Source organism: Gymnoscopelus braueri (genome assembly GCF_963280865.1).
Source record: "Gymnoscopelus braueri genome assembly, chromosome: 13".
Taxonomy (NCBI): Eukaryota; Metazoa; Chordata; class Actinopteri; order Myctophiformes; family Myctophidae; genus Gymnoscopelus; species Gymnoscopelus braueri.
In genome coordinates, this window is record NC_137615.1 from 38,041,534 (window position 1) to 38,069,122 (window position 27,589).

Sequence of the window (27,589 nt, forward strand, 5' to 3'; positions counted from 1 at the left end):
TCTGGGTCTCAGTATGGTGGTAGGTTCTGGGTCTCAGTATGGTGGTACGTTGTGGGTCTCAATATGGTGGTAGGTTGTGGGTCTCAGTGTGGTGGTAGGTTGTGGATCTCAGTATGGAGGTGGGTTCTGGGTCTCAGTATGGTGGTTGAGGGTCTCAGTATGGTGGTAGGTTCTGGGTCTCAGTATGGTGGTTCTGGGTCTCAGTATGGTGGCTGAGGGTCTCAGTATGGTGGTGGGATCTGGGTCTCAGTATGATGGTTGTGTGGTTCAGTATGGTGGTAGGTTGTGGGTCTCAGTATGGTGGTTGTGGGTCTCAGTATGGTGGTAGGTTGTGGGTCTCAGTATGGTGGTAGGTTGTGGGTCTCAGTATGGTGGTAGGTTCTGGGTCTCAGTATGGTGGTTGAGGGTCTCAGTATGGTGGTAGGTTCTGGGTCTCAGTATGGTGGTTGTGGGTCTCAGTATGATGGTTGAGGGTCTCAGTATGGTGGTTGTGGGGTTCAGCATGGTGGTGGTTCTGGGAGGCAGGCAGCAGGCGGCTGACGTGTCCGATGCCCTTGGTGACTCCCTCTCTGAAGAGCAGCTTGGCTCCCAGGCGGAGGTACTCTGGATGCTTGATGAAGCAGAAGCGAACCACCGCTCTCTCTCCTGTACGCAGCTCCTCCTGACCTTGCGTAGCAGCGAGCGGTCAAAGTTCCCCAGGGCCAGCGTGGCGGCCTGCCCCGCCCTCAGCACCCGGCACGCGGAGCGGTTCCTCTGGATGCTCGCCACCTTCAGACGCATGAAGCGCCCCTCCTCCGTGGGTCCCACCACCAGCCTGTCCCCCTCGCGACACACACCACTGCACCACGGGCACGCAGGAAAACCAAGGGTTAACGTCAAAGTTGCCCCCCACCCTCGCCACATTTAAAACCCATTAAGACCTGAGGCCGATTCTACAAACGCCTTCTAAATCAGTGGTTCTCACACTTTCAAGATTTGTCTAAAATGTTAAAAAATAGCAGATGTACAAGCTCGCAGCGCGGCACGAAGTACATGCATTGGTAAAATGTCAGCACTTCAGCACTGTAGAAGAGGGAAGTTACATCTTAAAGTGCTTCTTGATTATCTATCGAAAAAGTAATTGATGGAAAAATCACTAAGAAGTCCTCGATAGTTCAGCCTTAATTTTAACGTTACTATTCAACAGAACAATTTATTTACAATTTACAGTAGTGAGTCAGGACTCGACAAGCGTCTTCTTCACAATAAATGTTGTTTCATGTTTATATATAATATAAGTATTATATATAAGTATATCCCGCCTAGGGAGCCAGATCGAGGCCCTGGTTGCCCCAGGTACGATTCCAGGCCAGGCCAGCAAATGTGTCGATGAAATGAAATTTGTCCCTGAGCAAGACTCTTAACCCCTAATTGCTCACAGGCCCTCATTGGAAACAAGACCGCAAGGACTTTCATGAACGGACCTGTTAAAGGAATTATCCTTATCCTTATTCTACAGCCTGACATTCAAGCAAGCCCTATTGGTCGCCGTGAATGACACAATTGCTGTCGTTTGCCAGATCAGCGTACTGCATTTTTCTTTCAGCGCAACGCATGATGGTGTGTCGGGTTGTACCCTACTTTTCACAATGCATTGTGGGTTTAGGATGAGTCCACTATCTATACTACAATCGGCAAACTTGCTATAACTGGGAAATTGTCTTCTGTCTCTGTCTCCGATGTGCGGGCCAGGCTACTAGACGGGAGGGCCGCGTTTTAGAGTTTAGAACATTCGGCGAAAATAGCTGATCTACAAAGAAAATAGCTTGTAGATCGGCTATTTTCATCTACAGGGGCGTAGTGGAGGGGGAGCACAGCGCAGAGCCTCCACTTATAAAATGAGGATTTCGGTTTTGATCAACTGATTAACCACTTGAACCCCAGGCCAGCATCCATATTCTGAGGATAATATTAACCAAAATGGCTACAAGCTGACAACACGTCGCAGCACAGCACGTTGTCAGCTTGTAGATCGGGTATTTTTTGGTGAAGAGATTTGGCGTAGAGGGAGAGAAAAAGCAATTTCTATGCGCTCCCCCACTTCTAAAGGTAGCTCTCACACCCCTGTTGTGTGCGTGCATGCGTGTGTGTGTGTGTGTGTGTGTGTGTGTGTGTGTGTGTGTGTGTGTGTGTGTGTGTGTGTGTGTGTGTGTGTGTGTGTGTGTGTGTGTGTGTGTGTGTGTGTGTGAGTGTGTACCTGGAACTCAGTCATCTGCTGCATCAGCTCCTCCTGCTCCTTGCTGTTGCTCAGAGGAGGCAGGATGTTGAGGAAGATCTTCAGCAGATCCAGACTGTCTCCTGACACACTGGACAGCATGAAGATAGGAGTGACACTGCACACACACACACACACACACGCACACGCACACACACACATACACACATGTCGGTAAACATGCAGGAGCCTCTATCTATACATATCTATACAGTTCTGTCTGTCTGTCTGTCCGTGCGTGCGTGCGTGCGTGAGTTTTTTCTGAATGCCCTCAGTGCCAAGAACGAGTTATCCCGAGTTAAAAAAAATAATAAAAGAAATAATGAAAATAATTTTCAGAACCCAAGATATCGTGATCCGAAGATTTGCTGCTCCATTCACTTCTTGTTTAACTTATTATTATTTAAGTTTTATTTAAAAAAAATTGCTGGCACAGTTCGCAATTAAGTTAAGTGCCTCAAGAAACTAGGATCGCAGGTAAACCAAGAACCTAGCATCAGTCTACTCTAAACAATATATATACACTATCAAAATAAAAATATGTACATCAAAACAATAGGATATCAGGTAAACAATGAAACTAGCATCTGTCTAAACAATAGAGCACTGAAGTCCTGACGTCACTGACGGTAGAGGGCGCTGTTCCGCTGGTTCGTGGCTTTATTTTTTGTCCCTCATAGTGTTCCAAACATAAACACACCACCCTGGCGATTTTACTCATATGGATATGAAGCATCGACTGAAGGTGGAAATTTACACATTTACCCAAACAGTAACACATTAAACGGTAGAACGAGTCAAACGAACCAAAGACTACATTTCCCATGAACGCGGCTGCTGTAGGGACAGTGATTTCAGACCCGGAGTAGTAGTAGTTCTTAAGACTTTTAAGGCAGAATTAATTCCATTTTCGCCAGAAACAGGCTGTATCAAATATGAATGAATATCATAAACGATGCAGAGCCTCATATGACCAAAACTGGTACTTTTCAGGATTCAAATTCAAAAATAGCAAAAGTAGCAAATCTACAAACTCATACTATTGTGTGACGCAGTAGTATGACCAAGTAGGGCGTTAATTTACGAGAGAAACACAAAAAGTTTAAATATGGAGATAAGAGGTTTCTGCCCGACAGCGACAATATGTAAAATATCGTCGGTGTCCAGGACGAACCAGCTAACTCCATTTTCAGCTCTTTTTTTTTTTTTTTTTTTATCAACGCCATTGAACACCCTTTACGTCTGTAAAAAAAATTATGTCTGAACCAATGAAAAGTATTAAAAAGCGCCTCTGACAAAACCTAACAACTCCATTGGATCCTCAAACTGTCCGTCAACACCACGCAACTCCCCCCCTCTCCTCTCCTACAGGCAGAGCGCGCTGGTGCAGTGAGAGATGAGGAGCACCACATAAACAAACTAAACAGCAGGGTTTTTCTCCCCATAGTCTGTTAAAACAGTGTACCTGTTTATCAAACTTAGCACTGACGCTAATGTTAAGAAAACAAGTAATTCTATTTCTAAAATCTATTAACACATACAGTGCCAAGATCGCATCGATGTGTTCTTTCAAATCCATCGCTTGAGTGCCAGGATTCCAAAGAACGCATTGATGCGTTGTTTTGAATTTTCATTGTTTAATCTGTGATCGCACGGCTGTGTTTATTTCTCATCAACACTTTCGTTTTCCACTTACGTCACACTCACCCGGAGCCGGATGTAAAAAAAAAAAATCATTTCCGGGTCACGTTGTTTTTCTCCAGTGATTTTCGGCCAGAATAAGGAAAAACACGTTTTTTCACACGGTATAAAAAACTAACGGACAGCTCAACTTCTATTTTCTTTGGTCCGGGTGACTAACAGTCATCGTCGTAGTGTATCACATCGTTTTCAGGCCGATCAGCGGGCCGGGACTTGTCGAAAACGTCACATCCTTTGAAAGACCGGATATGACGTGGGCCTGTTTGGGAGGGGGCGAGCGAGGTGATCAATGTTTGGATGTGCTGCTCTCTACTGGTGGAACAATCGTAGGTGCTTGACAACACAATCAGAGAATGTATTTGAATGAAAAATTACAAAACAAAAAAATCTAAAAACACGCAAATTGCTGGCACAGGGGTGAGTACATTATGAATAAACTCTGGCAGTCAATGTGTTAAGTGTTTAATGAGGAGAGCAATGTGACAAGAAGAAAGGAGTTCATAGCATTTCTGTCGCGCTAGTTCTACTCCAACTCCAACTCTGTGAACCACCTCTTTGCAGACGTTATTGTAATATTTAAAGTCCTGTTTATTATTGTAGGCCTATATAATAAGTGTCATGAAGCATCAGGGCATTCATTCACACGTTGTTGTGATGCATTGTGAGCTTGGAGATCCATTGTTAGCTTTTGGGAATTTATACCCTTTTGAAACCTCTCCCTCAGCAGCGAGGGGAGCTATTGTTGTTCGGACTCCTAACTCCATTTCAGCTTGATTTCTGCTCGTATGAAACTACTAACTCCACTTGCGCTTGATTTGGGTAAAGTGTTGATAATATAATGACACATGCAAGTATCTGACAATATATAAAGTCACTATACCAACTTAGATGAGGCAGTATTGCTTTGTTTAAAAATATATAAGGTTTTCTTCATTTCCTGAAAAACGTATATTTTGTTTTTTCGTTTCCTGAACAATGAGCGTTTTGGAGTTAGCAGGTTCGCGCTGGACAGCAGAGATATACATATAAAGTGTCTAATCTGTCTGTCTGTCTGTCTGTCTGTCTGTCTGTCTGTCTCTCCATGTACCTGGATGTCTGACTGAACTGCTGAGCAGCAGTGACGGCGTCGTCGGGCCCAGAGATGAGCATGGGCACTTTGTTACAGCCAGGCTGTTTGAGCAGACGTTCCAGCTGCCGTACGGTCCGCTCCACCGTGGCCCGACCGCACAGGTCCACCTTACTGACCACCATGAAGATGGGCACCTTCAGCGCCATGGCCAGGCCCACGTGCTCTCTGGTGGTCTCGGCTGCATGGGGAGAGAAGGGGAGGGAGGGAGATTATGGAGGGTTATGACCTGTAACCTGATTGTAACAATACAATGTGGGTCCAAGCTAGCCTGGGATCCAGCCTGCTTTGCTACGTTCGGTGGATTCTTTTTCCTCTCTTATCTCAGTCTGGAAAGCCTCCTATCTCCAAGGGAGGCGGGACATGCCAAACGGCTTGAGTCCTGCCGTGGCTTCTGATTGGTCTGTGGTGCGGGGCGGGACAAAGCACCAGTGAGACGTCATTCCAATGCGCAGAAAAACAACAGTGTGAAAAGCATGGAGGGTGGCGCTGGCTGATGACGTAGGTTGCCTAACGCAACTCTCATTCGTTGGAACGACATCCAATCAGCAAAGACGTTGACTATGTAACATATGTACTTCTAGTGTAGTTCTGCAAAACCTCCCAATAGACCATATTCACACGGCGGCCATATTGGAATTTAACATTGAAAGTGCCGCCACCCGGGGTGGCTACTTTCATTGACTTCATAGAAACATGGCCGCCGTGTGAATATGGTCTATTGGAGGCTTTCCAGACTGAGAAGCGAAGAGAAAAAAAAAATCCACCGAACGTAGCGAAGCAGGCTGGATCCCAGGCTAGGTCCAAGCAGTGGTGGAAAAAAGTTCACAAATGTTTTAAACTAAGTATAAAAGTATCAATACTGCAAAGTAGAAGTACTCTGTTACAAGTCAAATGACAAATTGACTTGAGTAAAAGTACAAAAGTATTGGTATCAAAATATACTTAAAGTACCAAAAGTAAAAGTACTGAAACGTTTGAAAATAGCAGATCTACAAGCTCACAACGCGTCACGATGCGATGCGTTGTGAGCTTGTAGATCGGCTATTTTCAAATAGCCGAGGTATAAAATGGGGCTTAAGTGGTTAATGTATGTTTTATAATGTAATAATTTATATCTGCAAAGTAACAAGTAAATAAAGTTTTCAAATAATTGTAGTGGATTAAAAGTACAATATTTGCCTCTGAGATGTAGTGGAGTAAAAGTAAAAGTGTAGACAATTGGAAATACTCCAGTAAAGTAAAAGTACCTCAACATTTTACTTAAGTACAGTACTTGAGTAAATGCACTTAGTTACTTTACACCACTGGGTCCAAGTCTAAGGGAGGCGAACAGTCAGTGCAAGGCTCTGTAGCTGCTACTATGCAACTAGTACTGTTCATGTCATGTCTGACCTCTAGTGGTGGTATCTAGTATTGTTGCAGCCTTATTGTTTTAACGAGATCACAGACAGACAGACAGGCAGGCAGACAGACAGACAGACAGACAGACAGACAGACAGACAGACAGACAGACAGACAGACAGACAGACAGACAGACAGACAGACAGACAGACAGACAGACAGACAGACAGACAGGCAGGCAGGCAGGCAGGCAAGCAGGCAGACAGACAGACAGACAGACAGACAGACAGACAGACAGACAGGCAGACAGACAGACAGACAGACAGACAGGCAGGCAAGCAGGCAGACAGACAGACAGACAGACAGACAGCTCATAGTGGGGAGCTTATAGATCTGATATTTTTGAAAACTCGTGAAAATGTGTGCAAATTTTGATGATAAAATATCATTTTGGGGGTCCTTGACATGAAAAGGTTGGAGCACCACTGATATAGCCTCTGCAGGCTTTTATTTTCCTTTGCGTTTTTCTCAAAAAGAAAGCCTGGACCAAGCTGTTGACATTCCTGGCATAGGAAGTGGGAGTCAACCTTTCATTTCCCCAACCAACCAGAGTGCAGTGGACTTAGCTCCAAATGTTGTGACGTCAGGGCTCTCAATGCAAACTTAGGATTTAGAAGACATTTGTAGAATCGGCCTCAGGTCTTAATGCGTTAAATAAACACATTCTTCACATGCGTACATAGACACAGTACACAGACATAATGATGTCTTCAGTAACTGACCTATCCCAGTGCTGGCGCTGACCACCAACATGGCAAAGTCCGGGCAGTAGCTGGTGAGGCCAAAGATGGTGGTCTTCAGGTACTTTTGGTGACCCGCCAGGTCGATGAAGGTGATCATCTTGGAGGAGCTCTCGCAGATCTCCTCCGCTGTCCGCGAGTCGCTGTAATTCACCACCTGGGAGTGGAAAACACCAGTGGTGGAGAAATAATACTGCAATGTAGGAAATACTCTGTAAAAATCCAGTAATCAAAAGTTACTTGAGTTAAAGTTCAAAAGTATTGGCATCAAAATATAAAAGTAAAAGTACTCATTATGCAGAATGTCCTGTTTCACAAGGTATCATTATTTATAAAATGTATTAAAACAATTAAAATAGCAGATCCACGGAAAGTGAACATAGCCAATCTGCAAGCTAGATGTGCTATTTTCACACAAAAAAAGTACTAAAATTATTTACTTAAGCAAAAGTATCAATACTGTAATCCATTACAAGTAAAAGTCCAGAATTCAAAATGTAGTTGAGTAAGAGTACAAAAGTATTGGTATAAAAATGTACTTAAAGTACCAGAAGTAAAAGTACTAATTGTGCAGAATGTCCCATTTCTCAAGTTTTCAAATGTATAAAACTCTTTTTGAAAATAGCCGATCTACAAGCTCACAATGCGTCGCGATGCGACGCATTGTGAGCTTGTAGATCGGCTATGAAGTGGTTAATGTATGTTTTGTAATAATAATCAAAATCTACAAAGTAACTAGTACAGTAACTAGTTTTCAAATAATTGTAATGGAGTGAAAGCACAATATTTGCCTGAGATGTAGTAGAGTAGAGAGTAGAGGTAAAACTACTGCAAATTGGAAATACTCCAGTAAAGTAAAAAAAATACCTCAAATTTGAACTTAAGCACAGTACTTGAGTAAATGTACTTAGTTACTTTACACCACTGGTTCACGGGTTAAAAAACGTTGGGGAACCACTACTGTTAGCGCACAGTTACCTCTCCTTTGCTGTTGAAGCCCAGGATCTCAAAGCTGATGCTGGAGGTTCTCCCGGTCTGGATCTCATGCAGGTGTCTGAACAGGTTGAGTCTGGCCCGGCCCCGCCCGTTGTCCAGCTCCCCCTGGGTCAGCACGCCCAGCAGAGTGGACTTACCCGCGTCCACGTTGCCCAGCACGGCCACGCGCAGATCTAGGAACTGTTCCACACACACAACGGAGGGTATGAGATGACTCTCGTTCCCCATGCAGGCATTGTAGCAGCAATTAACTCTCTCACTGACAGACTTATTTCTGGCTGTGTGCGCCCACTGCCAGCGATTTTTCAATTTTCTTTTCAAGTAGTAGAATATGTATCTCCAGTATGATCGATCTAATAAATAACATGTCTGGGCCAAAAATACAGAGTAAAAAAAAAAGTACACAGGAGCCGAGATACAGCCTTTTTAAGTAATAAGTTAAACAAGAAGTGAATGGAGCAGCAAATCTTCAGATCATGATATTTTGGGTTCTGAACGTTTTTTTCCAAAAATATAACTAATAATAATAATAATAATATATAAATATCATTTTTTTTCTTCAAAAACTCGTTCTAACTCCTTCTTGACAGCCAGGGCCTTATGACAATGACTCGAGTCGTTATAACTCGTTCTTGGCAGCCAGAGAGTTAAAAGGATATTTCACCACCAAAATGCCTTTTTTTCTAAAGATTAGTCACCCCAAGGATATTCTTTTTGTTTTTCTCGCATTCCTAAGCCAGTAATTTGATGACCGGCAGCGGTTCCGGTAGGAGACACAAAGAGTCTCCTTTGTGTCTCCTACCGGAACCGCTGCCTACACTGCCTACCGGTCGGCTGGTGATCACATTATTGGATTAGGAATGCGACAAAAAGACCAAAATATCCATGAATTTAAGTCTCCATGGGGTGACTAATCCATAGAAACAAAGATTTTTTTGGGGTAAACTATTCCTTTAATAATAATAGTTATTTTTACGCACACACACACGCACCTAATAATAAGGTGGAGAAATTTACTTCAAAGGTCTCTATTCACAAACTGTACCAGGAACAGTATTGTTGATACAGTTTTGTTCTGCTATCATTTTATGATGTGTGAATTCAGCCACAAATATACCTATAAATCGCACTGTTGCTAAACATTACATAATAATATAAGTTTGGAATTGTATTATTCAAAAAAAGAAATATGCGTCTTTCTAAGTCTCATGTATCATTCTAAACTCTGTGGACACGGAACGGACGGTGATCTTCACGGACCTGCTGGTCGTCTGGGACTTTACGAACCAGAACTTCGGCGATTTTGCGACAGTTCCGGTCCAGGTCGAAGTCCACCTCTCGCTCTCGTAGTAGAGTGATGTCGGCGCCCACCCTGAGGGACACCACAGTGACAGTGACAGCACCGCGTCAACACATTCATCCACGTCATCTTAAGGGATAGTTCACCCCCAAAATGACCTTTTTTCTATCGATTAGTCACCCCATGGAGACTTGAATTCATGGATATTTTTTTTGTTTTTGTCGCATTACTAAGTGGTTCCGGTAGGAGACACAAAGAGTCTCCTTTGTGTCTCCTACCAGAACCGCTGCCTACCGGTTCGCTGGTCATCAAATTATTGGCTTAGGAATGCGACAAAAATAAAAAATAATAAAAAATTCAAGTCTCCATGGGGTGACTAATCGATAGCAAAAATATGTTTTTTGGGGTGAACTATCCCTTTAAAGTTTAAACCAGTGGTTCTCAAACTTTTTTATGTCAAGGACCCCCAAATTAATATGTATTTGGCCACGGACCCCCATCTGAAAACATTTTGAGCCAAGGATCCCCATACAATATTTGTGCAAAAAATAAAAACAATTATCCCCCCCAAAAAAAATCTAGATTTGAAAGAAAATAGCTGATCTACAAGCTCGTATATAGGCTAATATTGATTGATTGAATACTTTATTTACAAGTAAAAAAGCACATGAAAGTACAGTTTAAATACAAGGTCAACTAAAAAGAACATGAAAGCCTAATGGCTTGTTTCAAATGGGGTCCTTTTGTACTCTCAAACTCTGATTGCTGATCTATAGTTTTCTAACTTTTTTTACGGGTCCATTTGGTTCCATTTGTACACTCTCAGAGTTACACATGTAAAGGGTCCGTTTGGAACGTCCTATAGGAATCGTTAAAGGGAACCGACAAGGAACCGGAACGGTTCAAATCCTACACGGAACGTACTTCTCTGCCATCCTCTTCAAGGTCTTCAGAGACGCCTTCATGTCGGCCTCGCTCAGACCGACCAGCAGCCCGTTGTCCTCCACTCCTATCTGGTACACGGCCTCCCCACGACCCTCCTGGAGCCTCCACTTCAGCTGGGTGGCCAGGTGCTCAAACCTGTACTGTGTGGGGTTGACCAGCTTCAGCTGACCCCACACACACACACACACACACACACACACACACACACACACACACACACACACACACACACACACACACACACACACACACACACACACACACACACACACACACACACACACACACACACACACACAGTAACCATTTATTTATGTCCACATAAAGGATAATACATACAGGGACACAAATATTATAGGCGCAGTAGGGTTACATTCACAAAATCATGGCATATGTTTTCATGATACAATAAGCATGTCACTCAGTACTCTACGGGTATAAGTAACAGCGTCTCCGCCATATATGGCGACTGCCAATTATAGCAGAGATAGCACAATACTTTGCCAGCCTTTTTGCCTCCTTTTTGGGCATCCTAAGTTGTTGAAGCCCTCTAACAACTAGTCTGTGGGTATGTCCCAGGCTGCCGAATATAAAAACAAATAGTCTGCACCTATAACCCAGCTCTGAGATGGTATGTAGGAGTGGTTGGTATTTAATGACCTTGGTCATAAAGGCCTCCTCTAGGCTAAGGTCAAAGGTGCATGCTATCTCTAACACAGACACTTTCCCTGGACTCTTCATTCACCACAACAACATCTGGTGTATTAGCTGTCAAAGATGTAAAGATGGATGAAATGACACGGGAATGTGTGTACATTCTCACTGTAGATGCATGATATTTTGATATGTCCTTCGCTATGAGCTCCACTATTCTATCGTGACGTGCTATGTACATCCCTTTGCATGCATAACAGCCATTCAAGATGTACACACACAAATATTCATATTACACACACACACAAACACAACACTATTCATTATACGCACGCACGCACGCACGCACGCACGCACGCACGCACGCACGCACGCACGCACGCACGCACGCACGCACGCACGCACACACACACACACACACACACACACACACACACACACACACACACACACACACACACACACACACACACACACACACACACACACACACACACACACACACACACACACACACACACACACGTATTAACCCATTCAATCCGGGAACGCATCTGTAATGATCATGACACTGGATGAGATCGCAGCATATGAACACAGGACGTAATTAGCTCATAAACCATATAAATATAATTTATGAATCAATTACAATATAATAATACATACATATAGGTATATATATATATATTATTATTATTGAATCTTACGTCACTGTAATGTAACGTGAGTTCTTGGACAGGTTTATATAAATGTCTGTTTAATCAGAGAGAGATACATTTTAACTGGTCGGACAAAAGACACCACACATCATTACTTTCCTTGTTACAATAAAATTGGGTTTATTCAGACTTCACCGTTACAAGTATTTATAAAGCAACGCTTGGGAAACAGAAACTTATGTTGTGTATGGAGTTAATGTGGGGAGATAAGAAAACAGGAGAGAGAAAAAGTCACAGAGAGTAAAAGACGGAATCGCATTGGGGATGCATTATTGTAAAACCTTCTGAGCTATGCTCAACTATAACAGATATTCTCTTGTAAACACAGTAACGTCGCCTTAAGATTAATGCACAAATCAAAATGGTTCAACACACCTTTAGACCCTGGATAGGGGCCTGAGTCCGGAGACTCTGGATTTCGGGAGAAAGGTACACAGGCGCGCTTTAAAGCCCAACTTGGCACTGGTTCTAGCGAGTGGTCTCAGAGTTCGGGAATCTCAGTGCAAAGGCAATACTGAGTTGGCGTCGACGGTGGCGGAGGCCGGGTCGCCGAGTTGACCGCGGTGATGTCCTCTTGGAGAAGGGCGCATTTCACGGCTCGGGTGCGTGTGCGATGGAGATGAGTGGAGCGGAGGCCTTCTGATCAGTCTCTGCTCTTGCCGCGGCTGCGGGTTGCAGTGGCCTGGACCTCGACCTCCTCCTTGGTGGTTCCGTGTTGAAGAGCCCTAGGAAGGCTGGTTGGTTGGTGATGTGAGAGCCAGGGGGTGGTTCATCCCTTGGCGGCTTTGAGCAAAGAGTGTTGTTCGTGTGGGATCTATATACCCTAAAATGTCTTTGAAGTGTGGTCAAATGTCATTACTATGCTAAATCCTTATCTGCTGTGGGATTTGCTGACTCTGAGTCACCGGGAGGGGAAGCAGAACCCTTCCGTGTGGTTTTATGACCCAGGTCAGCCATGGGCCCCCCTTGGGTCAGGCCCCGGTCACTTCTAAACACCAGGCATACATTTGGAAATACAGCATAGTACTACATTTTCACATTATTGTCCATTATTGTCCACATGTCTCTCCATGAGGTCACGTGTAATGTCTTCTTTGTGGTGAAAACATAATTTTCCATGCGCTCAAAAAGAGGGAGAAAGAGTGTGAGAGAGAGAGAGGGGGGAAGTTGTGTGTGTGTGTGTGTGTATGTGGCCATTTGGTTGGCCTGGCTTTCTCCCCCCCCCTTTTCCTGATCTGTTGTCTTCATCTTTGATGTCAGGATGGGGGAGAGATAATGGGAAATTCCACACAGCTCTTTGGTGAGCAGTCTGGATTTTACGGCTTGTCCGCAACGTCTCTCGCTGTTATCACCGTGTCGATTACAAACCCCCATTTAGGCCAGCGAAGGTCGGACCGCAGGTCCAGGGTCTTCTGCTGGCGTACCAGAATTTCAGCGACTGGATAACAGGGAGAGAACACACAGCGTGGCACACATTCCATCTGGCCTTCTAGGGCGGCCACCATTAGACTTGGCAATAACCCTAAGGCGACACTGCTATAGTCTAGTGGCATGCATCCTACGTAAAGGCACAGAGGTGAAAGGACAGAGAGAGAGAGAGGGAAAAGAAGGTGTTCTTTCTCTATGGGGTTCTTAGCCCGCCGGGCTTGGCTGTTGGCTAAGAAGGTTCTAATGGGGCCAAAAAGAAATCAATAAAACCATGCTGATATCAGGACCGTCTGTGTCCTAGAACCGGGGGAGTTAACTCTGGCCAAGGCCAGTGTTTACAGGGTATTACATGGGGTTCTGAATCTCTATGGGGGCCCAGTAGAAGAGAAAAACAGAGAAAGAATAAAAAAACAAAAACATAGTGCCAATGAGACATTAGCCCAACATCTAACTGAACCTACAGGGTTTTCTTTGAAACCTAACAGGTGGTTTTGAGTAGGGCCACACTCAGTATGCGCTAAAGTTTTAGTTTGCTTGCCTTTCCGGAGGAAAGGGGAAGATCGCATGCTGGGATTTTTATAACAGTAAAACAAGAGCCCGTTTGGGCGGGTATTGCACCCAAAATTACCTTTGACTTAAAGTAAACTAAAATGCAAAAGAAAAATGTCTATAAAAGTGTAAGAATAAAATGCCAAAGCAAAATGTATATAAAGGTTTTTTTTTTTCAAAACAAAATACAACACACACGGCGGTCATCCCACCTTGTGGTGGGAAGGTAGTCCTACTTCCAACAGGCTTGGGCCGTGTTGGTGTCAAGATACAGGTCGGGGTTGCTGTCATTGTGGGCCACCACGTCTGGCGTGGTAACCCTGACGTATGTATCATCGTGCCCCCCCCTTAGGTTGGTCACGTTTTATGAATGATAATGTAAACCATTTTTCAACATTTGACACAACGTTTGAGAAACCTATGCGCAAAAAGTTAAAAATATACCGGACCCCCCTTATGTTTTAGATGAAACACGAACTATTGTGAAGTGGTGTCATATGAAGCATACGTTGGAACAAAGTGATTAGGTTCTCTCAAATTCTTGTCGTCACGGGCTGGGCTTTGCCATCGTGATTCTCTGGGGACTTCAGCTGGGAGCTGTTGTACCAACTCAGGGAATCCAGGTCTTGTCCCAGAGTTATACCGTGAGAGCGAGCGACCGCGGTCTGGACTACGATCTTGGGAGGAGGGACGATCGCGGTCGTATGAGGGGGAGCGAGGTCGGCTCCAGGAGGGAGACTGGCGGTCGCTTCTCCTATACTGACCACGGTCGTCTTGCCTTTCATATTGTTCCCAATCGTTTTGCTCTTGATGTGAGGGGTAGTCACTCGGTCCGTTGTTGGACCTGTCTGTGCGAGGGTGCCCCCCCTCAAGTTCAAGGCTTTCTATTGGGCATACCGTATGGGCTTGGGGTTTAGTGCGATCTCTATCGAACGCTTCTCGGGCCAGGTTGCGGAGCTTGTTAGCTTGCGTATGTCTCGGTTCGACCCCAAGGGGAATTTGCTTTTTAATGGAAGGATGCAAATTACTTAAGAACAAGGCTTTAAAGTATTCGTTTTCTTCCATATTGGGTAGATTTTGATCGCCAAAGTACGCTCTACGCAGTTTTGCATAGTATACGTTAATAGGTTCGTCCTTTGAGTGGTGAACTCCTATGGCGGCGGTAATACCACTCTTGCTTTGGTGGTCGGCAAATTCCTCGATAATTGCCGCACGTATAGCCTGCCAGTCTTGGCGGGTTTGTTCTGTCTGCCGTCTAACAAAACTGCTGACCTCTCGGTTGGAGGTTAGCGTAATGAGTCTTAATTTGGTTTCAGACGTGACAGGGGCATATTCTTCTAAATGGTAGTCAATGTCCTCCAAATAGGTGTAGGTATCCACGTCCCCATTTGTTGTGGGGTTAAAGCGTGGGATAAATTTAGCAAGTTTTTTCAGATCGTCAGTGGTTAGGTGTTGACCGGCTGGGTTAGCGCGTGGTGACACCGTTCCGTTTCCTGACCTTGGGGGAGTACCTGTACCGTGTGGCACTGGCTGGGTTTGCCCCGGCAGGCTCAGGCCGGCTTGCCCGGAGGGGAGAGGCGCCTCATACCTTTGGACAGTTGGTGTTACAGAGGGTGGAGGGTGGCTCCCCGTATTTGGAAAGGTTTGACTACCATTTAGCAGAGCGTGACCTGGGCTAGTGTACATAGGGTGGATCCCCGGTAGGGAAGCCGGGGCTCCGCCTGACGGGGGAAGTACTTCTCTCCCTGGCGGGAGAACAGTGTCCCTATGTGCTAGTCTAGTCAAGTCATGGCTGGCAATTTGGCTTTCAATTTTTAGGCTAGTGACCTGGTGTGTGGAGACTTCCAGATCATGTCTCAATTTTGCAATTAGAGTGTCCGTTTCTGAGATGTATTTATGCCATGCCTGCCTTTCCTGTGTAAAACCATGTATTTCCGCCCTTAAGGACCCCATGAGGCGTTCTCTGACAGTTACCGTACCCTGGGCGACGTTTACGTCATTCCGCAGGTCGCTAATTTGACTTTGAAAGTCAGTGTTATCAGTTTGAACATCCAGGAGTGCTTGGGTTAGTCTAGTTTTCACTAATTGTCCTTCAGAGAGGCGGTCTTGAAGGTCGAGCGCCTCTGTTTCTAGCTGAATTATCCTCGCGTCAGTAACAGTGGAATTGTACTTAGTAGGCCGTGTGAAGATGAGACAAGGTTTCCCTGATAATTATTTTGAGGTGTTTAGCTTTGTTTGAGACCTACAAATTTAAGAGGGATTATTAATCCCAGGTTCCTTAGTTTAGTTTATTTTATTTTTTTAAATAAACGTTTATTCGGTTCGAATAGTAAAGTATCTTTGATTGAGAGAAAAGTCTTTGAAGGTTCCTTTGGGTTTTCCCCAAAATAACCGAGATTAGAAGAGAGGAAACAAAACCTTTCTTTAAAATCTGGAAAAACTAATCAGAGGGAAGTGAGAAAAAGTTTTTTTTTTTTTTAAACTTTAACTAAATTCAATCTCTAAAAATTAATCCAAAAAAAAAATTGTTTAATCCAAATTCTAAAAAAAAAAAAAAAAAAAAAAAATCAATTTTTTTTTTTTTTTTTTTTTTTAAAAAAATAATTTTATCCATTTATAGAAATTTCAGAATAAACGTGAACAATCTGCAGAGTATCTTTAGAAACCGGAACATTGAAAAATTTCCGGGAATTATAGCCGAAAATACTCTGCAATCTTCAGACTTATTGTGTTTCTTCTTACAAAGGAACAAAAATTAATAATCTGTTTCCAATTCTGAACTAAGATTAACTTTCCGAATTAAGCAGTTAACTTATTAACCCTTTACTTTAAAACGAGCTCAAACTTTAACTCAGAAAATTAATATGGTCCGTTGGGTTTGGATCAACCAGGCTCTGTCTGTGATTTGTCAATCAAATGACCCAGATGAAACTTTTGTCACTCCGGTTTTGTTTGTCAACTCACAGTCAAACTCTCGCCGATTCGAACGCACCGTTCATAGCTACAACCTCTAAATATAACACTGGATACCAGTCTGTCTTCACACAACGTCACCACAACAGATCTTTATCTCAAGTGAATGTCTCACTGGAGCTCGGCTGTAGTGGGGGTGGAGTTCTTAGCTCCACAAAGCCTCTGCCCGTGCTGTGACGTTATCAACGGGGGAGGGGTGTGTTTACGCAATCCAAAATGGCGCCAACTGAATTGTCACGAGAGGGTCAGTCAGCAGGCTGTACGGGCCCGTGGCTGTTTGTGTTAGAAACACGAATTTCCTTCAGACAGCAATCTTGGCACAAGTTAAATTACGGATCAGTTTTAAGAGAAGAAAGATACGACTTTGGCTATTCTCTTTCTCTTCGTCTGATCTGTAAGCCTTTTACTGGGATTCTAAGTGACTATTAAGCGCTATAATAGTGATTCACTCGAATTTCCCCTTCTCATGAGACTGTATTAAACTGTCTCAGAGGATACCAAAATTAACAACGGCTTACTTATAGTTATTAACTCATAAGGGTGTCTGTCGCTTGATTGACAGTGCAGCGTGAGTGATACTTGGAGCGTTACTCCAAGAAGTACCCGCACAAAGGAAGCCCACTTTCCCTCAATTCCCTGGCTCTGTGGAGCTCAGAGTTGGTGGAGGAGGAGTCCTAAGCTGCTAGTGTCCGTGGTACGTGCTGTCACGTTGCCAACGGGCGGGGTCTGCTTACGTAATTCAAAATGGCGTTTGCTGGAGAATTTGTGAATGAGCTCTGTGCATTCTGACCAGAGAGAAAAAAAAACACACAGCTCTGTCGCTGTCTTTTGCTTCTTAGTCTATCTGTGGCCAAACACGATCCCAGTCTTTCACTCAGCAATCGTCACGAAACCAGTTAAATTACGGACCAGTTTGAAAAATAAAAGTACGAGTATTTTTCTTTTTCTTTATCTGATCTGTTAGCTTTTTAGGATTCTAAGTGAGCTGAAGCATTACAGTAGCGGTTCACTTTTGGAGATCCTCGTCTCCTAGACGATTTAATAAACGGTCTAAGAGGATACTAGAGATTATAACAAGCTTACAAAAGTTAATAAATCTCAGTCCAGTTTTGACGTAATTTTACCTTGGTTTAGCCTAGATTTGTGTTAACTAATCTCGCTTTCTCTTCTTATTATAATTACCGGCTCGAGTTAATTACCATCGAGTGTCGGTGTTTATTCATAAATTGGCCATTGGTAAAAACTTTGTCAGAATTTAAAAGGGAAAGGCTCTTTCTAAGTAGCTAGTTTAAAAAGAATATTTTTCAACCTTTTGAGTGCTGGACTCACATTAAAAGAATACTTTTTCTTTTATTATCTCCGGGGGGAAATAACACTCTATTTTCTTTCTATTGCCTGACGCACACACTGCCTGCAGTGGGACTCAGGGTTTAGTTAAAAAGAGGGCACGGTAATTTTGCTGACATACATCCTATCCAAGCGCGGTGCGCGTTCTGTTGGTTTTTTCTCTTACTGCTCCCCACGTTTGTTTTCAAACGTAGATGTTTGGTATCATTTGTCAACACAGTCTAGTATTTTCTCTCTGCTTAAAGACAAAAACCTGCCTCGTATAACGGGGCACCACCTGTAATGATCATGACACTGGATGAGATCGCAGCATATGAACACAGGACGTAATTAGCTCATAAACCATATAAATATAATTTATGAATCAATTACAATATAATAATACATACATATAGGTATATATATATATATTATTATTATTGAATCTTACGTCACTGTAATGTAACGTGAGTTCTTGGACAGGTTTATATAAATGTCTGTTTAATCAGAGAGAGATACATTTTAACTGGTCGGACAAAAGACACCACACATCATTACTTTCCTTGTTACAATAAAATTGGGTTTATTCAGACTTCACCGTTACAAGTATTTATAAAGCAACGCTTGGGAAACAGAAACTTATGTTGTGTATGGAGTTAATGTGGGGAGATAAGAAAACAGGAGAGAGAAAAAGTCACAGAGAGTAAAAGACGGAATCGCATTGGGGATGCATTATTGTAAAACCTTCTGAGCTATGCTCAACTATAACAGATATTCTCTTGTAAACACAGTAACGTCGCCTTAAGATTAATGCACAAATCAAAATGGTTCAACACACCTTTAGACCCTGGATAGGGGCCTGAGTCCGGAGACTCTGGATTTCGGGAGAAAGGTACACAGGCGCGCTTTAAAGCCCAACTTGGCACTGGTTCTAGCGAGTGGTCTCAGAGTTCGGGAATCTCAGTGCAAAGGCAATACTGAGTTGGCGTCGACGGTGGCGGAGGCCGGGTCGCCGAGTTGACCGCGGTGATGTCCTCTTGGAGAAGGGCGCATTTCACGGCTCGGGTGCGTGTGCGATGGAGATGAGTGGAGCGGAGGCCTTCTGATCAGTCTCTGCTCTTGCCGCGGCTGCGGGTTGCAGTGGCCTGGACCTCGACCTCCTCCTTGGTGGTTCCGTGTTGAAGAGCCCTAGGAAGGCTGGTTGGTTGGTGATGTGAGAGCCAGGGGGTGGTTCATCCCTTGGCGGCTTTGAGCAAAGAGTGTTGTTCGTGTGGGATCTATATACCCTAAAATGTCTTTGAAGTGTGGTCAAATGTCATTACTATGCTAAATCCTTATCTGCTGTGGGATTTGCTGACTCTGAGTCACCGGGAGGGGAAGCAGAACCCTTCCGTGTGGTTTTATGACCCAGGTCAGCCATGGGCCCCCCTTGGGTCAGGCCCCGGTCACTTCTAAACACCAGGCATACATTTGGAAATACAGCATAGTACTACATTTTCACATTATTGTCCATTATTGTCCACATGTCTCTCCATGAGGTCACGTGTAATGTCTTCTTTGTGGTGAAAACATAATTTTCCATGCGCTCAAAAAGAGGGAGAAAGAGTGTGAGAGAGAGAGAGGGGGGAAGTTGTGTGTGTGTGTGTGTGTATGTGGCCATTTGGTTGGCCTGGCTTTCTCCCCCCCCCTTTTCCTGATCTGTTGTCTTCATCTTTGATGTCAGGATGGGGGAGAGATAATGGGAAATTCCACACAGCTCTTTGGTGAGCAGTCTGGATTTTACGGCTTGTCCGCAACGTCTCTCGCTGTTATCACCGTGTCGATTACACATCTCTGTCATTTAATATTTCTTTGGCTATTCAAAAATAGCGGATCTACAAGCTGAGTGCCGCACTATGAGCTTGTAGATCTCCTATTTTTGAAAAATCGTGAACATTTGTGCAAATCTTATACAAGGAATATATATTCTACAAATGTCTTCTAAATCCTAGCCGTTTTTTGAAAGAACTTATGTTGCTATATCAGTGGTTCTCAAAGTTTTTCATGTCAAGGACCGCCAAAATGATTTGTATTTGGCCGCGGACCCCCATCTCAAAAATATTTGTTTCCCGGAAGCAAAGATTTGAGTTACAAATGTTCCCTTTAAAAAATATATGTATTCAATTTTTTTGCACAAATGTTCACAATTTTCTTTTAAATAGCAGATATACAAGCTATGATCTTGTATATCTGCTATTTTTGAATAACCAAAGTATAAAATATGGATAAAGTGGTTACACAGATGCGTTCCCGGTTGGAATGGGTTAAACTGACCACCAACAACACACAGCCAAACTCAACACTATTCATTACACACACACGTTTTTTTTAATATATATTTTTGGAGCTTTTCTGCCTTTAAAGGTCATTGGGCTCAGGAATCGAACCTGTGACTCCCTGTCAGGCTGCATTAGAGCCTATGTGGTATGCACATTAACCACTAGGCCATCAGCGCCCCCACACACATTTTAAACTGACCACCAACCAACCCACAGTCAAACAACGATACTCATCACACGCACACACACATTTTCACGACAACCAGACCACAGATGGAAGGACTGTATTTTGTTTTACTTTACTTTTTAACTTTTATGTCTCTATTATGTGTTTTGCGTGTATTAAATAGGGCTTAAGTTGTTCAGACACATCGGTTATAAAACACCAATTAGATTCATTAATATGTATTTTTAAAATCGACCCAAAAAAAGTGATTATTAGATTAACTAATCACTAAGATAATCAATATGCTTTCTTGACTTTGTATTGCTCTGTCTTATTCAGTAATGTCAAACGTTTTACGCTAGGCTAGTGTCATCAGCCATCAACTGTCAGTCTACTCATTACCATGGCAACGCATGACTCGCTACAATGAAGGTTTGAAATGTCTTTCCCTGCTGTTTCATCATGTTGCTATAGAGCAGTGTCTCTGTCATTTGATTCGCTGATGTAAGATAGAAGAAACATCTCAACTGTCCACTGTGCCAGAATACAAATACATTACATCTAGAGGTGCAGCAGTTAATCAAACTAATCGTGTATAAGACATGGTTTATCGATTAAATCTCATCAAACTGACTTAATAAACCGCCTCTTTCATTTGTTGTCAGTTAAATTAATTGTAATATTATTTTTATGCTATGTTTGATAACAATATTAAGGCCTGAAATGGAAGCTGGTAAGCTAAGTGGAATGATCCTAATTGATCTCCAAAAAGCCTTTGACACAGTACACCACGGCTTACTGTTCAACAAACTTTCAGCCTTAGGCCTGAGCTCTTCTAGCTTAAATTGGTTTATTTCGTATCTTTCAGACAGGGATCAAATCACAGACTTTCAAGGCCATCTCTCAAAGGCTCTGCCTGTGACCTGCGGCGTCCCGCAAGGGAGTGTTTTGGGCCCCCTGTTGTTTCTAATTTTCATAAACGACCTCCAAGCTGCCTGTACTGTTAATTTGTTCTTGTACGCGGATGATTCAGCCATCCTGGCCTCAGATGAGGATGTAGACAAGTTGAATGGCACCCTTGTCAAGGAATTCAATCGTATTAAGACCTGGCTTTCAGACAATAAATTATCCCTTCATATGGCCAAAACTGAATATATTTTATTTGGTTCTCAGCCCAGGTTGCACAAACTGGCCTCTCCCAGTATCACTCTTGGGGGCCAGTCCTTTCCGGCTAAACCCTCAGTCAGCTACCTTGGTTGTCTGCTTGATCGCAGCCTGGGTGGTGAAAACATGGCTCTTAAGACCATTAGTAAGGTAAATGGTAGAACCAAATTCTTAGCCAGGAAAGCGCAGTTTCTGGACTCTGCCAGTCTTCGCTTATTAGCAAACTCACTGGTTTTATGTTGTTTTGACTATGCCATTGGCTCATGGTACGGTGGCCTAACCAAAGCCCTAAAAGAGAAGTTGCAGGTTTCTCAAAATAGGTTGGTCAGGCTTGTCTTGGGGCTGTCTGCAAGGGACCATGTTGGAAAACATCATTTCCAGCAGTTGGGTTGGCTCCCTCTGGCAGCCAGGTCAGTTCAACTACAGCTGAACTTGGTGCATAACATCTACATAAACAGCGCCCCTGTGTACCTATGTAATCTTTTTCAGAAGCGTAGCGAAGCCCATTCCCACCTAACCAGAGCCAGCATAGCAGACCTTACCATGCCCACGTTCACCACTGAAATGGGAAAACGCTCATTTAGATTTGGAGGAGCAGTTAACTGGAACTCGCTACCCCTGACCATAAAGAGCACCAGCAGCCATCTCCTTTTTAAGACAAGGGTCAAAGCATGGCTATTAGAAAACGTTGCCGAATAGTAGGGTCACTTATGTTAGCAATGTGATTATATGTATTTATGCTGTAGGTAGTGTAGTAATTGATTGTTTTATTTATTATTGTACTGTTTACCTGTATGTATTTTGTTGCAGTGTTGTTTGTCTCAGACCAAGGACCACAATGAAAACAAGTCGCAAGACTTTTCTGTGTCTGTATCCTTGACGTTTCTATGATGAACATGGTGTAACATGTGTTTTTCTCGTGTGTAACGTCTAATAAAATCAAATCAAATCAAATCAAACTCCATATAGTATTCAAATATACAGCTTTCTCAATGTCCCACACCATTGGCATATGGCCTATTTTTTAGGGCATTTTGCCTCAAGCACCTGTTAATTCCGAACCCTGGTGAAAATATAGAATAAACTTGCACATGACCAACACATCAACATGCATACATTTTTATCTTTGACAGGTTATAGCTGTTGAAAAGGTTGTCATGTAATGTACTTCTCGATGTCTACAATATTTAGTGAAGTTTGATGTCAGATTAAGTTACCTTATACTCAATGTTTCCTTCTTCTGCCTGGGAACAGAGCACAGCAAAGACAATAAGTTATACAACATTAACACAACTATAACATAATAATATCGTCTCTGTCGGGTGGAAACCAAAACTGTTACTTTTCAGGATTCAAATTCAAAAATGGCAAAAGTAGCAGATCTACAAGCTCAAAATGCGTTGCTTTGCGGCGAGTTTTGAGCTTCTAGATCTGCTACTTTGGATACTTTTGTGTGACACTTTAGTATGATCAAGTAGGGCATTAATTTACTAAATGAAAATATGGAGATTAGAGGTTTCTGCCCGACAATACTATGCTAATATAACAACAATATTAAAAACATAAATGTAAAATGGTATTACAGTATATGGCATATTCTAACATAGGTAATGTTTTTTTCACATTATTAGACTTTCCAGCCTGTTTATTGTAACGATGGACCACCATGCCCTGAGACTTGCAATCAGTGGCAGGGAGGAGAGGAGACAGTGGGGTTCACACACTGTTCCCGAGGGTAGACTAGTAGGCACAGAGTACATCCCATCACGATCACGGCTGTGTAGACAACATTGCCCTAGTCTCAAAGATACAGCGGCGAAAGGAAGAGAACTAAGTACTGGCAGTAGAAATGGAGTGCAGGAAGATCAGCCTCAAGCTCAATGCCAAGGAACAAATGAGGCTGGCTAGGCACTGTGTTAGGCACCCGTAACTGGTGGCAAGCAAACTGACACTGTGGGAGCCAACCCAGCCAAGGCACAGCCAGGAAAGGAAAGAGGCGTTGATGTTGGGTTAGTCCGCAGACCGAACTCGCATCGCAGAATTTCCAGCATTTAAAACCTATCATTTCCCTGTCTTTTAATATACTGTTAGTGCACCTTAATTACATTTATACCAGATAATAGCTCATGCACCAAGCAAATCCTGGGTGATCCAAGTACAGAGGAGCAATAAAGAGTACCGTATTATACCAACATCTAATTCGGTTCTGCTACTTTATTCCTAAACCTTGTGCTACCCGTTTACTCCTTTTAATAGAGTATGGATTACTACAATACCATAGCCTAGTATATGTGGCTAATATTATTATATATCATACAAAGGACATTAGAAAGAAAATTCCCCTACGCCACCACAGCGACAGTACTGGGTTAAAATCCGACTGGGGCCTTCCTGTGCGGCGTTCGGCCCTTGACCCAGGGACCAGTCTTTGAAGGAGCTGGTCCTTCGAACCTGCCCCCAGCGCTCCTCAGCGGAGCTCACTGCTACTACTACTTAGGAGACCGGCTTCGAATGCTATCAATGCATTGAATGGGAGATTATCACGTTTTATCAGACCATTGAATGAGCGAGTAGGCGACGAGTAGGCGATATACGGACCTACCCGCGATTTGTCAGACCATTCATTGGGCGTAATCAGGAGCTACCGACCTACTTGGAGGCGGAGCAGTCCCCACAACAATATTTACGATTCTGTGCCTATCGGTACATAACTCCAACGGCGCTGAGTAGGCTCAGGCGAACGTCACACCGTTCAGGACGGCAACTCGGTCGCTTTAGCTCCCTTGGTGGTCCTTCACGGGGTGACAGTTCGCCTGAGACTGCGCGCCTCCGTCTTCGCCCATTCAATGGTCTAATAAAAGGTGATAATGTCCCATTCAATGCATTGATAGCATCCGAATCAGATGCTTAGGAAGGGTTCAAGTACAACTTCCCAGAGTTAACTGATCAATTTGTAACTCCGAGCTGAGGGCACAAATGTAAACAAAATGTGCTTACATTTGTGCCCTCATTTAATGGGCCCAAAAGGGTCCATTTGTTTACATGAGTGCACTCAGAGTTACATTAAAGGTAGGCCTATACTGTAAGCGATTATATTCTTTTTTTCCCCCTTTATTTTCTTTATGTGTTAAAAGGTTACATTGCTATAATGTGATAGTAATCATTACAATTCAGTAACAGGGATCTCCCCGTCTCTCCAGCTCTTTAGTAAACAGAAAGCACATTTTCCAGGGTCACCATTTTTCATCCAATCAGGAGAGAGAACCCATTTATCAGCTTATCTTATAGCAGGGGTCTTCAACGTTTTCAGGCCAAGGACACCCTAGCTGAGAGAGAGATGAAGCAGGGACCCCCTACTCTATATTGTATAAAATTGTGTTTCAGATGAAAGTTTTTTTTTACTTAGTCTGCTCTTTTTTCCCTCTACACCTATAGCCTCTTTGCCAAAAAAAAATAGCCGATCTACAAGTTGAGAACTTGTAGATCGGCTATTTTTGGCTAATGTTCCCCTCAGAAAAGGAATTCTAAGGTTCAAGTGGTTAATGTAAAAAAAACTAAATCCTATCACACAAAGATTTGGCGGACCCCCTATAGTAGCTCTGAGGACCCCCTAGGGGTCCCGGACCCCCTGTTGAAGACCCCTGTCTTATAGTGTTCTGATACCTACTTTGTCTGCTCATTTATTTTTGTGTCATCAGTTCCAGTTCCACTTGTTTATCCTGTATCCTGACCTGTACGGGTTCTCTCTCCTGGTCGTATAAAATGGGTATTCAAAATGTATTTTCTGTTTATTAAAGAGCTGGAAAGGTTATTGAACAAGCACTCTATAGCAATTATTACTATCATAACATAGAGCCATTTAACATGAATGTAACAAAAATAAAATAGAAAATAGAAAACTGAGCCTTTTACTGTGTAATCAAGTGAGTGAGAACCAATGTTGAATGTGTGGATTTAATCCTCAAACTCAGTAATAATAATAATAATAATATAATAAACAGTCAATTGAATCAAGAATTCCTAGACAAATATGTTGTTTGTAATGCCTTCATGTTTGTAATTCATCCATTAGTGAATGACAGAGTGAATGTGGTTGTGATGTGATGCAGTACCATGGATGTGTTAGTGATGCACTGTAACACAGGATTGTTTGCTAACGTTAGCTGCAGCCCTCTGCTACATCAAAACTGGTGACCTATAGAATTATGTGACTCCATGCAAGTCAGCTAAGGATAAGGATAAGGATATCCTTATCCTTAGAAGCTCTATTTGAGTTCCTTATACTTTCAAACGTCTGGCCTTTTTCGGACAGAATAGTTTTTGACATGTTTAAGAGTTTGAGCTAGATATCAGTAAATATACTGAAATAAATATCAGGCGAAAGTTATGGCACATATTTGTAAATGTTATTTTACATCCGGGAACAAATATAGATTTCATTTCAAAATGCAATGTCCACTTTTGTCTAGGGATAAATAAATAAATAACATCCAGTGGTGGAAAAATTACTAAAATGTTTAAAAGTATCAATACTGCAATGTAGAAATACTTGTTAGGCTACAAGTAATAGTCTGGGATTTTAAAAAAATATAGCAGATCTACAATGAGTCGCAGTAGATCGGCTATTTTCAATAGGCCTAAAATTATATAGGGCTGAGGTGGCTAATGTATGTTTTGTAATAATCAAAATCTACAAAGTAACTAGTAACTAAAGTTCTCAGATAATTGTAGTGATGTAGTGGAGTAGAAGTAAAAGTACTGACAATTGCAAATACTCCAGTAAAGTTTTTAAAAAAAAACTCAAAATTATACTCAAGTACAGTGCTTGAGTAAATGTACTCAGTTACTTTACACCACTGCTTAAAACCGAACATCGCAACACATCGACCTCCAGTCCACAGTCACAGAATTCGATAGGGCAACGTATACCAGTGTAACAGTGGTACCTCTGGGGGGAGATACGGAGGAGGAGATTTGACGTTGTTCCTGTTCTTCTTGCTTCTCCTTCTCCTCCTCCCTCGTTTGCCCTTCTTGTTCTTCTTGTTGGCCGCCGTCCTCCTCTGCAGAGCCGCGGCTCGGTTCTGGTTCTGACCCGCAGAGCCTGCAGCGCTGCTGCTGCTGCTGTTGTTGTTGCTGCACAAGCGAACCTCCATGTTTAAAGATGCTGAGGCTATGAGGACCGTTTCCCAAACTGGGGGTCGGGACCCATCGTTGAGTCGCGGGCCAATTTGTATGGGTCACGAGTAAATGTTAAAAAATAAATTAAAAAAAATCATGAATTAAAAAAAAAATCCATGATTTTTCAAAAGAATTTCATGAATACAAAAATAAATAAAAAAATTAAAGAAATTCCATAAATTAGAAAACAAATGTTTAAGAAGTAGGGAAAATAGCCGATCTACAAGCTCACAACGCGTGACGCAGTGTGAGCTTGTAGATCGGCTATTTTCACTAGTTTGGGTCCCGGGCAAACATTTCTATTTAGGTTTTTGAGCTAAAAAGTTTGGGAACCACTGGGCTAGCACCCACCGCTAGAGGACTGTGTGATGATGCTCCTGAAACCATCACATCACTGGTTCACAAACGATGGGTCACGGACCGGTTTTTCGGTCGTGGACCAAATTTGTATGGGTAGTGGGTAAATATTCCTTTTTTTTTTACATTAACAAATTTATTTATGATTTAATTTATAATTTAAAAAATAAATTATATATTTTTTTAAACAAAAAAGAATATGAGAAATTAAGTCATCATTAGGCCTATGCCCTACTAGAGGTACTGGTAGGATATAAAAGCAGCAGTTCTAGTGGTCCTGGTAGGATATAA

The 27,589-nt window shown here is 42.8% G+C and overlaps 1 pseudogene across 1 annotated transcript; it reads right to left on the minus strand.

Annotated features, from left to right (window-relative positions):
• Nucleotides 1-409: 409 nt before the first annotated feature.
• Nucleotides 410-26,916, minus strand: LOC308099562 (GTP-binding protein 2-like; annotated as a pseudogene). The gene is made up of 9 exons: nucleotides 26,710-26,916; nucleotides 22,981-23,007; nucleotides 10,446-10,630; nucleotides 9,482-9,593; nucleotides 8,204-8,401; nucleotides 7,208-7,382; nucleotides 5,043-5,262; nucleotides 2,237-2,372; nucleotides 410-920 (listed from the first exon to the last, which is right to left on the minus strand). The product of its transcript is annotated as a GTP-binding protein 2-like (transcript).
• Between the last annotated feature and the right edge of the window lie 673 nt (nucleotides 26,917-27,589).